Genomic DNA, 13,691 nt, shown 5'->3' with positions numbered 1-13,691 from the left:
ACGGCTAGAGTGATCGCAATGAAATTTAAAACCCATCCTTAAACTAGACCAGGGTTGGTGAACTGGCTGCTCGCGAGATAGTCGTGACTCCTTTTCCCCTACCTCCCCTACTTTCCTATTCCCCTCAAGCGTTGAAAGATTACTCCCTCTGTGCTTACTATATACAGTAGGGACGAAGGCTCGCTGAGCGCCTAGATAAGTAATGTATAGCACGGTGCATGATATAGCGAGGTCGTAAAATCGATCACGCGTTAAAATAAACATGTTTCGGCTGCTGAAACAAACATGAGCAGATTAGGGTGTGAAACCATGATCAGGACCGCACAATGAAATCTTTAATCTAGTGTGAATGTACCTTACACAATATATCGAAGCAAAAATTCAATTGAATTCTTCAATTTGCTCTTTCTATTTATTATTATGGGGGGTTATAAAGGGCAATACGCGTTTGCTTGCACAACCAACTCAATTTATTAACAGTAAACCTAGCGACACTTCACGTAAATCCATGGCCGGTTAAATGACCAGTCTTTCTTTGTTTCATTTACCAGGCAATGTACTAGTAACGTATAGAATGTTGTGTTCTGAAGTTTATTCGTAAGATATCTTTCTGTTTTATATAGCATATTTTTTCTTAAAGCATGTATCTTAAGAATTTATACAAAAATACCAATTCAACTCAAACTAAACTTGAAACCAATTCAACAATTTTACTCTAAATGTGCATTTTTATGTGAAATTTTAAAAACTACGTCGAAATTTTTTAATTTTTATTGAATAAAAATGTTCAATTTACGAATAATGTCTGAGACTCATTCCAAGAATCATTACTGTAGTATACTATATTCTTATGGTTCTCAGCGGAGAAGTTCGCCAACCCCTAAACTAGATTATAAAAAATCATCATACTAGTGTATACTTTGCAGTAAGTCAATATGCGATAACTATTGTCGTGCATGAAATTTGTTTATGAATTTAATGATAACTCACTTTTTTATTATTTTCTTATCAGTTATTTAAGATCGCATCCACCGCTATCAGGGTTATTAGCGATCAAAAACTAAAAGTTTACATTTGGTTAGTCAGTTTAGTATTGTTTTGACAAAAAATATTTTGTTTTAATGGGAATTAATATCTTATCAAATATGTGGTTATTAATGACAGAAACAACTTACATTGTTTCTCTCACGATTGTCGTTTGCTTGAGAAAGTTAAATAAACTATGTATTTTATTGTTATTCAGGTTAGTTTTTAATGAGTTTTCTATCTTGTATTTGTTTCGGATTCAATCATATTTTGAGCATGCTAGAATTAGATGTTCAATTCAGTACGGAACATTGCATGTTTCAAATATTGAGACTGAATCATTTGTTAACAGATATGCATGGGTTTTCTTATTGTTACTATGGCCTATTCTAATTCTTGTACTTCTCGGAGAATGAGTTGTAAATAGATTTTAATTACATTATTTGTCTTTTTGCCTTCTTTGTTAATTGTAAATGGAAAAAATTACTATTTTACAAAGATTGATCAAAAAGTAAGGTTCTTTCAGAAATAAAACATTAGGAAAAATTAAATTTCCCATGTGTATACATTGTTTATAACGCAATATAATCAAAATGTAACATTCAAACCATTAATGTATTTGGTTATTTTTCTTTTACTAGTTATAATAACAAGAAAATTTGAAACATGGTTCCATGTGGAAATTTGCTCTGTAATTCGATTTTCATGGACGAAACATCTGTTTCCCATCGAGATTCCTACATGATTGATTGAAGTTTGTGGGATACACGTGAATCATTGGAGGCACAAGTGTTTCTTGCTCTAATACATTTGTGTTATTCGCTTTCTCAGCAAAATGTTATTATTTGAAAATTTGTGTAAGTTGGATTCTTTTCTGAAAGCTTCAAGTCATAAATATAAATTCCTAAAACCATTTTTTATTATCATCTTTATATTATTAAATACAATATTTCCTGTAGGCTACTAATTTTAGGTACTATAAGGTAAATCCATATAAAAAGGTTTCTTCAACTTTGTTTGAACATTCAAATTTGATACATTTAAACTACATACTTGGACGTATTTCAGTGAATTTTTACCATATCTTTTGTGCCATTCCAGGATTAAAAACAATGATCTATCTACTTACTTAATCTTCATTCGTTTCCCTGGCTGATTACTGTGCTATAGTTTATAGTCTTTGTTACTCTTCTCGTTTATTGTCTCTTGTTCAGCGTATCCAAAATTAGTGTCCTCGTTTCTCCTACTGAGCTCGTAAGCTTGATCGTAGAACTCCCCTGTTACAACGTTCTGGCAGGCTAAATCTACAACAGAGATCGATTCTCTGTCTCTGTCGCTTGGTTTGCAAGATCCCCCAGACTTCTATTTAATTATTTAATTTTGTCTCAATATTTTTGTACCTTCTCATCGTGTATTTAAATTTCAACCTTCACTATTTTACGTGTCCTACTATTTTAACTCTGTCTCTTTTAATATACGTTCCTTACATTTTTGTCTTCTTTTAAACGTGCTGCTCGTTGTTCTGTTCTCTCCCGTCTTCCATAAATCTTTCTTTGTCTTTCCCCCCTTGCACTTAGCAGTATTGTTACGTCCATCGTATTGTTTAAGTTAGGCTCATAAGTTTTAAGTTGGGTTGTAAAATAGTTATTGCTGAAACTCGCTCATTCATCACGATACAATTGTCTCCTTTTCTTTTTCTTCTCTTTCACCCTGTTTTGTTACGGCGCAATAAAGACGTTGAATAAATAAATAAATTTCCCAATCAAGTCGCCACGATTTTACGTATAATAATTGTCTGAACAGGACTTTAAGAATTAAATTTTAATCTATCAAAGGTGTTTGATAGATTTTTTAATTTTTTTATTTTAAAGTTTTTATTTCGAACAATGATTGTCAAACATCACATGGCAAAAATGTTGTATATATTTTTTTTTATATTCTATTTGAGAGCCTGCAGAACTCAAGACTTTTCTTGGCAACTTTCTGAATTATTTGAAATATCACAAATCTCATACGCAGTATTTTTAGCAGTGTTAGCTTATTTAAATCAATGTACCGTCACATGTCGTAAATACTACTTTCCATTTTTTAACTCAAGATTGCTTGGAAGGGCAATATCGTTCTTGATAGTTAGAATAAAACCAAAGCTTGAACCAAATTGATGAGGCCTCGTAGTTGAATTTCGAAAATTTACGAAATATTTTGATTTGCGGATACAGTCCAAGTTATATTATTTTACTGTAATAGTTATGTGCGATAAATATTACTATTTGGAAGCTGGACAGTATTGTTGATTTTCACGATACGCACCAATTCCAGGTGCTTCGGGCGAATTTACAATTCAAAACCCAAACGACGCTCAGCAATGAGTCAGTGAGAATTGCTTCGTGTATCGGCACCTGGTGTACCTGGGGCTCTACATGCTTTATAACCACTTGATCCGAAGATCATAAGCATGTAATCTACACCCTGGCCGCTCCACACCAAGAGCTTTAGACCTAGAATTACTAGCTATCTCGACCTTCTCCGTATCATCGGTAAAGGGTACTTAAATGACCCAATCTTGACTCTAAGTACTGTTGTAGTCAGGACGTTATCTCTTGGATCTCTCATTTCTGATCTGAGCTTATATTATATCAGCATCTCGCCAAGATACTAGACTTAGTCAACAATGAATCAATCGATAAAGAGACTGTTAATACTGTTACATTATATTCTTGACACATTTCTGTAACATAGGGTTTCTTCTTCTTCTTCTAGTATTTCTTCGTCGTTAATCTGCGCCTTTAGTGATGGAGATAATAATTAATATTAGATTTTGTACCATAGGTTAGTATCTTTGATGAATTTCAAGGTGATTCTGTATGGACTTTCTTTGGGCCGTAACTGGTTTACTTTCACAACTTCGTTTTTGCTGTTCGTATCCTCTGCATTCATATACAATGTGATTTCTTGTTAGTAATGTGTTTTCACGGAAGCTGCAGCGAGGTTGGTGTATTTTGGAGACATAATTGTGTGTAATTTTTATATGGTTACCTTTTAATGTGAATATTAGAATCTTTTTTTTGTTGGCAGTGCTACTAATATGTATTAGCATAAAAAAATCGTGTGTCATATTATTGTACATTGGTTGCTTTGTATTCAATTTTTTATTCCATTTTTTTTTTATTGAGGATTGTATATCGTTTATGAGACTGTAGCTTGTTGTTCTAGGAAGATATAAGCGAGATAATAGGAGGAAAGTAAAGTATTGAAGTCGATTGTAGATCGAGAGCGTCACGTAGTCGAACGCTGATGGCGCCACCATAATGTAAGCGGATGCGCCACCTTTATTCGTTAGTTCGTCTTGCGAAAGATTGTTTTATTATAAAAGGTTAACAACGTGTAAACTATTTCTTTCTGCCATGTTCAACTCCTACCACGTACCTCATCAACATAAAGGAAAGAAGTTTCGTCCTAGACTTGCTAGTGAACTCATTAGTCAGGCAACCTTACTCTTGTCTTAGATACTAGGATATTCAATGGTCGGTCGAGGAGTATCTTCTACGTTCATTCAAAGGTCATTGTATAGTCGACCGTTGAATTCGTTTTCTGATCACCTGTAACGCTATAAAGTCAAAATTACATAATCCTATTCAAAAAAGTCAAGTTGATCTGAGCCTCTTATCAAATAAAAAAATTTTTATCGCACTTTATTCTTCTCAAAATATTTGTTAACTTTTGTTGCACACATTTTTTGTCAGATTAATGTAAATGGCTAAAACAACGGTGCGACCGTTAGTATGAACTCGAGTCGAACTGTACCCTGGAAAGTGTCAAAGTAAATAGCAAAATAAACATAAAAGACAGCGTAAATAATAACAGTTGATGTATTCATCGAATAAAGGATGAAGAGCCCCTTAAAATGGAACTTGTTTTAATTCGATATCGTAATTATTGTATGATTCTGTTTTGTTGCGGGTAGGAACTCGGAGAATTCGCAGGAGGACAGAACAGAAAAAGGAGGGGGCACATGTTTCGTCCGGGTCTGCTAGCGGGCTCGTCAGTAAGGCTTTCTAGCAGGCCCTGCCTTAGACGACTGGGATATTGGGAAATCGGTTGAGGATTGTATATACAGTAACCGAGGGGTCGGTTAAGCGCTTGCGAGAGCGCGACCTCTCTGGTGGCGAGCATGGGAGGCGACGCCACAATTATAGTTCCGGATATACATACAATAATTTTTGTTTCAAGTCGATAATGTGATTACTTCCAGAGATATAAGGGTTCGAAACATTTGTTTACTTTTCATTCTTGACTTCGTGAAGTCAATGAACTTCGTGGAAATACTATGGCCTTATCAAGGTCGTTGACCGTACGTGTTCGTAGTAAATAGTAAATACTACGTCACTTGATCACGATTGTCATGATGCACGTGCGAGAGAGAGGGAGGTCCGACGCATTAGACGGAGATAAAGCTAGTGGAAATTAAAAAAACACACTTTCCTTTACACGACGATATTTCCAAAACAGAAAGTCGTATCAACATAAACTAAAATCTATTTCAAACAGGAAACTTCGCCGCTTCGAACAGCGACATAGTTATGAAGAAAACACAATTGACTTCAGAATTGCACGCGTTTCAAGTTTTAGTACTTTCAATACGTGTTACTGGAATATTTATTAAAATATTACAAATTGTACGTAAATTATTCAGATAATTTTGTGGCGGCTTCCTGTGTAGAGGAAGTTGAGTAAGTGCGATAGCAGGAGGAAAGAAAAGAAAAACGGGGACGTTTTGTCCTGAGCCTGCATAAATACCATGACATCCAATGGCCAGTTTAGGAGTGTATTGTATATAGAAATAGGTGGTCGATCGAGTACTTGTGAGAAAAGTACAGATTAATAGTATCCCTCTATTGGCAAGTGCGGGAAGTGTCGCCACAAGATCTTAGATGGAAAATCCGAGTTGTAGTATCTACTGATTCATTACCGAGTATGCTCTGATGGGATGGAATCCAAGCAATGGTTATTGTCAAGTTTTTATTACAGTTGATAAGTTTCATATAAATACTCTGAATAGTATTGATACTTTTTGGTCGTGAGATATTTGGTCACACTTGTATAATAAAATAAAAGAGAATTTTTAGATTATGAGTGTTACGCGTATGAAACAAGTATAAGACATTTAGAATTGCATATAATTCGACCGAAAAGATTGACGTGGGTTTCGAAAGATGTTTCTCGATCATTTGATTTTCTGTAATAATGGCGGAACGAATGGAGAAAACCAGCGAACGACATGCTCTGCCAATTGTACCGGGTTTCAGTAAAATCATTGTATGGTTATTCGTGTATCATTGTCGCAGAAATAAAGTTACAAATGATTAGACTCCTACTTGTAACAACCTCCTCAGAATTTAATCTGATGGTCTAATCTGCTGATTTGAGTTTTCGGATTGGTCAGCAAGGTATATGTTGTTTGGAAGGGTCTTTGTAAACCAAAGAGCTATTTGAAACAGGGTTTCTATTTAAGTCAAACAAGTCGCTACACCTACCGAGTCTCGTAACGCCTCAAGAAATAACACATACTGTTTTCAAACATGGGTGAAATATCGTACATCGACTGGTATATAAAATTCGATCATTTTTCAGCGTCTTCAACGTGTGTACGCATGTCCGTTGCCAAAGTCTGGACATTTCACAATAGTTCCCCGGAAAGATAATTCGTTGAATGTGCAGAATCACGTTACATACCCGAGGAATACGAAGTCTGTCGGAATTAATAACGCATAAACGCGGAGTATCGGTTGCCGGGTAGCGCACAGACGAGCCAAGATAAAGCTTTTACCGTGGTAAATTTATTAGGATCACGTTAACCGAGGTATGCGTGCCCATACGCGGCCTCTTCATCAGCACTGACCAGAAATGCCCGGAATTTCTGCACAGAGCGCCGAATTCGCCCCAGGGGCGCGCCCCACTCGATTGAATTTCTTAACCCTCGAGGGGTTGTTCCCATTCAAGTACGTCGATTTTAGGCGATTCTTAAAATAAAGAATTATTATATAATTATGGGGTCAGGGTATCAAACTTTTCTCACGTGTTTAATCATTTCTCAAGGTAACACGATATCATTTTTGTGAAATATCCTTTATTATTACTCAAGTTATGGCGTGTTTCAAGCAGTCTATTGTTTTGAACAGCTGCCATGATATTTAGAAAATGGATCGATGATAATATCTAAAATAGTTTCTTTGATCACCTAAAGAAGTTAAAAAATTCTTCATTTCTTATTTTACGTGACTTCCATTTTGCAAACAAAAATGTTGTTTGCTTTGTTTTGGTTCAGACCATTGGTACATAAAGTGAAATCGTTTTCGAAGTTTTTATCGGTATACTAAAATAGTGTAATAGTAATAGTACACCAATTTAACTGCGTTATCTAGAAACACGACTAAATACATATGTATACAAAGTTTCAGTATTACTGATCCATTATTATAACAAATATAAACATAATATTGAAAATTCTATGTAAAATGTATATTATGTGAATGTTAGTTCCTGTAGCAAAAGCGTAATGAATCCAACAGATTAAAATGTAGATAAAGATGTATTTGATTTATTTCGTCAACAAAGAGACAAAAGTTACTTTATTTAACGTATTGTATTACTGTCTGTAATTATATACGTTAAAAAACTTACGTGATTTGACAGCCAACAAGTTATGAAATTCTGTAATAAATGAAATAAAAAAAAGAGATTGTTCCATTATTCGAAAATTCTATTATCTGACCACTTTTGTTTTCCCTATTAATTTGAATATGGGAATCTCTACGGTACCCAGATTAACTCGGATAAACGAAAAAATGTAATATGTGTGTATACCCGAGTATACTAGAGTTAAAGTGTTCAGCGGTTAAAGACTCGGGGTCGATTGGAAAATGTTAACCTACTTTCCCAGGAAAACAGTTCTGCCATATCTTTCCCAACAGTAATTGACGCGTCGTTAACCCATACATAGCAAAAAGGGACTCTAATTCCAGGGCAAAGGCCCAGATGAGCAAAATTATACTTGAATAACAAATAACGAATGAAAATGACTAATATTGATTTACTCCTGACGTTCATTTCATTGAACATTTATTCAGATAAGTTCGTGTTCGTTCAACTTGAATGACGATCATTTGTTGAGATAAAGAATTTAGCATCGGAGTATATTACCGTTTCAATTACAGAACACAGGAACTGAATTATTTTTTGAAAACTGAAAATATATTACGGTCTATGAACTATTTAAAATATTAAGATTAAGTCAACGTAACTTTTTTCCTATCTTCTGATAAAATTAGTAAATGTATAAATATCGAAATTGATTGCATTCACTTTTATAAATTTAAGTACACCACTCTTTTATTGATACAAGAGTTAAATTCATGTTGCGTCGCGAAACATGTCCTTTTCATTTTTACAATAGCAGTTCGGCGTTTATATTAACGCTACAAGCTATTATCCTGAATGCTAAGCTTTTTCCCGATACCTACGACGCGCGGTCCACCCTCTCAATCGCAAAATGCAAGAAGTACGAGGGTCGTCTGAAAAATTGTGAGCCTAACATAGAAACAAGTATTTTTCCGGTCAAATATAGCTACATTTTTCAACATAGTCTCCTTTTAAGTCAATACACTTTTCCCAGCGATGCTGTAATCCTTTTAAGCCTTCCAAATAGTAGTTGGTGTCTTGCCCTGTAAAATAGGCGTTTTCACATGAGATCACCACCTCGTTCGATGGAAATCTCTGTTCTCCAAGCGATATTTTAAGCTTAGGAAAGAGGAACAAGTCGCTGAGAACCAGATCTGGTGAATACGGTGGGTGGCCAACCAATTCAAAATGTAATTCGTGAATTTTGACCATGGCGACCGTCGAAGTGTGAAGTGAAATGTGCCGATGCGTTGTCTTGATGGAACAGCACTTTCTTCTTCTTCAAATGCACCCGTTTTTTTTTGCAATTTCTGCCTTCAGCTTATCAAATAATGATGTGTAATACGCTCCCGTTATTGTTTTACCTTTTCGAAGATAGTCTTCGCCTTTTTCGGATCACGTTCACCTTTTGCAGCCCACTATTTGACTGTTCTTTCATCTCAGGAGTGTAGTGGTGGATCCAAGTTTAATCTACAGTTATGAACCGGTTTAAAAAATCTGATTCGTTTCTCTTAAACCGCTTCAACAGAGCATTGCAAATGTTCATTCGATTGCGCTTTTGGTGAAAAGTGAGCAAGCGCGGCACACAACGCGCGGATAGCTTACGCATGTCCGGCTCTTCAGCCAATATATGACAAACGCGTTCTTTTGATAAGCTTATAGCCTCTGCTATCTCTCTAACCGTGATTCGACGGTCGTCCAGTACCATTTTGCGCATATTTTCAATGTTATCGGTGGTGGTCATAGTTTTTGACCGCACCAAACACTCATCATCAGCTAAGCTGGTACAACCACGTTTAAATTCAACTGCCCATCTTTTCACGGTGGCATGTGATGGGGCTGAGCCCCTGTAAACAGCGTCGATCTCGGTTTTAATTTGCGTAGGCGTATTGCCTTTCAAATGCAAGTATTTTATCACGGAACGATACTGAATTTTTTTCCATCTTTACAAAAATACTGACATTGACTGACACAAAAGACTGCCAAACAACAACTGAGCTTCCAAAATTGCTAAAATTTTCATAGGCATTTGTCAAAACGTATACCATTGTACTACCAGAATGGTAGATTGTGTAATGGTAGAATGGTGGATTGTACTACCATACTCACCAAATCTGCCTCCTAGCGACTTCTTCCTCTTTCCTAAGCTTAAAATATCGCTTGGAGGTCAGAGATTGTGAGATTTGAAAAAGTGTATTTGTTTCGGTCGCGAAGCACTATGCCCACGTGCTATGTACTGCGGACCGTGCATATTACACAGCTGGGTCATTCCATGTGAAGTCGGACACCTTTCGGAGTACCATGTCGGATTTTGTTCTACTTTGAATATGTTGTAGTCTTTAGTGATATATAAACGTATCTCGAAGGATTTTTAAAAATTTTTAAAATTGTTGGTTTTACATCTGTTTGAAATATAGAGCTCACTTTTTTTCAATAAATAATAGCTGCTAAAGTAAGGAAGTTATAAAAATGAAATTGTAGGTACTTGTAGCAGACCCATGGGAGTATCAAATAAAAATTATTTCAATTAAAAAAAAAATTTTTTTAACTATTTATTTTGCAATTGTTTACAACAAATGTCATTTTTTTATAGCGGGGAAATATTAAAAAATCTGAAAAAAATGGGCATATAGTCCTGTTTGTCCCCTTCACGGACCAAGTTTTAAAAATACGGACACTTTAAAATTGGCCTTATAAAAATTAATTGAATGGAACGCTGCGTCGCGTCGTGGCATGCTGGCTCGACCGGCCAAGTCGCGCAGTGTCTGCAACCGCCAAGCGGCTATACCTGCTATTGTTATAGATAGGGTGTTGGACTGCAGGAAAATGTAACAGTTATTGGACACTCACTCTTTGTCAATGACACTTAGCATTATACACATTTAAGTTGTCAATATTCAATGGGATAGGATGTTGAATGTTCTAGTGGGATAGGATATGATGGGATGTGATGGGATTAGGTTCTGGTTAAGAAATAATGGTTGGATTGTACCAATGATCATCTACCGGATTAAATTGTTTGTTATAAAATTACTTACCTCATAACAGCTACAACTTTTGATTTTTCACTGTCTGAATAAATTCGGGCAGTTAAATGTGTTACTTCTTTGGTTGGAGTAAATGAATGAAAATTACGTGTTCCACAGATTGTTGTAGCCAGTTCACGTCTTTCCAGCAAGAATTCCGAATGCTCCTTATATTCTTCTTTTGAGTTGAATTGCAAATGTATATTTTTAATATTGGCAGTTGCCCAATCAAATAATTTTTGTGGTGTCGTTATCTGGTCTTCCAACGGTCTTTGTAAACTAGCTCGAGCAGCAAGGCGTTTTAAAGAACCACCAATACCATCGCATGCATTTTTGCCATGCGATGTTGCAAAGTAATGCTATTCGGCGTTGATTCCAAAGTCTTCAAAATGGAAATTGAGAATTAATAAATTATATTTATTTTTGTACTGTGATGATGCTCCGTCAGAAAAATATTTGATTTCCTTGATAGTTGTGCCATGTGTTTCCTTCAAAAATTCCACTAATTTCTTCTGGTATAAATGGACTGCAGTGCTGCCATGTTGGAGACAATCCGAGATAATTACAAAGTTTTCATGGTTTAAACAAATATCCACCTGATAATATGCAACGAATGTGTGTATTGTCGCCTGTTTGTTGGACCAATGATAATTTTGGATTTCGTCTTGGATAACGAAGGAATAATTTTCCGCAAAATCGCCGTCGACAACAAATTCATCAGGTCCTACATTTTCTTTAGAATATTTAAAAAAGCTGCTTTGACTTTTTGCAATAAAATCGTGAACTTGCAACTTTGGTAATCGGATTTCTAATTCATCTACAAACTGTGTTGCTGTTAAAAATGTACATTTTGAATTCAACTCAAAAGAAGAATATAAGGAGCATTCGGAATTCTTGCTGGAAAGACGTGAACTGGCTACAACAATCTGTGGAACACGTAATTTTCATTCATTTACTCCAACCAAAGAAGTAACACATTTAACTGCCCGAATTTATTCAGACAGTGAAAAATCAAAAGTTGTAGCTGTTATGAGGTAAGTAATTTTATAACAAACAATTTAATCCGGTAGATGATCATTGGTACAATCCAACCATTATTTCTTAACCAGAACCTAATCCCATCACATCCCATCATATCCTATCCCACTAGAACATTCAACATCCTATCCCATTGAATATTGACAACTTAAATGTGTATAATGCTAAGTGTCATTGACAAAGAGTGAGTGTCCAATAACTGTTACATTTTCCTGCAGTCCAACACCCTATCTATAACAATAGCAGGTATAGCCGCTTGGCGGTTGCAGACACTGCGCGACTTGGCCGGTCGAGCCAGCATGCCACGACGCGACGCAGCGTTCCATTCAATTAATTTTTATAAGGCCAATTTTAAAGTGTCCGTATTTTTAAAACTTGGTCCGTGAAGGGGACAAACAGGACTATATGCCCATTTTTTTCAGATTTTTTAATATTTCCCCGCTATAAAAAAATGACATTTGTTGTAAACAATTGCAAAATAAATAGTTAAAAAAATTTTTTTTTTAATTGAAATAATTTTTATTTGATACTCCCATGGGCCTGCTACAAGTACCTAAAATTTCATTTTTATAACTTCCTTACTTTAGCAGCTGTTATTTATTGAAAAAAAGTGAGCTCTATATTTCAAACAGATGTAAAACCAACAATTTTAAAAATTTTTAAAAATCCTTCGAGATACGTTTATATATCACTAAAGACTACAACATATTCAAAGTAGAACAAAATCCGACATGGTACTCCGCAAGGTGTCCGACTTCGCATGGAATGACCCAGCTCCGTACTGTGTTCTCTTTCCTTGTGCTCGAAGGACCACCCAAACTAGTGTTTGGGAAAATACCGATAACCTTGAAGCCCGTTGCTTCAAGGAAGAGCCCGATGCTCTTTTTAGTTACACAAGAATATTTCTACACTTGCGGAGAGTCGACTCGAGGTTGTAAGACTCGATCAAACGAATCTAATCCGAAACTTAGTGCTACCCTTAACCTAAGCTCGGCTTCTCCTACCAAGGTGACGAAAACGCGCAGCGCTAACCGGTGTGAGGATTGGTCAAGCCAATCCTCAAAGTCGTCACCTTGGCAGGGCGTCTCCAGCTTTTTGCAACATTCCCGCCCACCCCGCTGTCCAGCGTCCAGGTACACCATGCAAGAATGAGCGAGAATGTTGCCTTTTTTATAAACATTTGGGGAAAACCAGAGCCCCCAAGACCCCGGTGGTCTGCAGATGTGGACTCCCGCGGGTTTGCGATACGTCAATCGTTATTGAGGCAAGGAAGAGATCCAAGGATTGCAAGTCCCGTGTGGAGTTTGGAGTTTCCTTAATGACCGTAACGTAATTTGTCAAGTAAAATATCTCGAAGGCCTGATCCTCAAAAATAGCGGAGAAGTCACGTCCGTATCATAAACCCCGCGATGTGAAGATTCCTTACGAATCCTTAACAGTATTGACTTAAAAGGAGACTATGTTGAAAAATAAAGCTATATTTGATCGGAAAAATAATTGTTTCTATGTTAGCCTGAAAACTTTTCAGACGACCCTCGTTTGCAGGTAGAAAATGAAAAAAGATACTGCAGTTACGGATACAGAAAGTATTGGAAATAGGTGGTGGAATAATAAAACAAATTAGGACAATATAACTTTTAACTACTAAGCTTTATTGAAACACTTGGAAGGTACGTCCACACAGTTCGAAAGAAACATGCAGAATGAGAAGGTCAGTGACGAAAAATTCGTCCCGTACCCTCAGACCCAATCGGTCCTATACTTTGTCTAAACAAGCCAAGGAAGGGACACAGCTGCACCCTCTTGACTCGCAAAGGACGCGTCGATGGTTTTTGTCACATAAAGGAAACTTTCTCTTTTAGAAGAGAAAAACCAACAGAAAGAAATTCAGAAAGGCTCTCTCAAGCAAGATGTCATGCACGG

General features: G+C 36.2%; 1 protein-coding gene across 1 annotated transcript in view; it reads left to right on the top strand.

Annotated features, from left to right (window-relative positions):
• Window positions 1-13,691, top strand: part of LOC122403519 — a 248,202-nt gene that overhangs the window by 204,994 nt on the left and 29,517 nt on the right. The gene's annotated exons all lie outside the window — the stretch shown is intronic.

The sequence above is a fragment of the Colletes gigas genome, unplaced genomic scaffold (genome assembly GCF_013123115.1).
Source record: "Colletes gigas isolate AHSC1104 unplaced genomic scaffold, ASM1312311v1 Colletes_gigas_Sc00057, whole genome shotgun sequence".
NCBI lineage: Eukaryota > Metazoa > Arthropoda > Insecta > Hymenoptera > Colletidae > Colletes > Colletes gigas.
The sequence above is the reverse complement of the archived record's forward strand: the minus strand, read 5'-3'. Positions and strand labels throughout refer to the sequence as shown.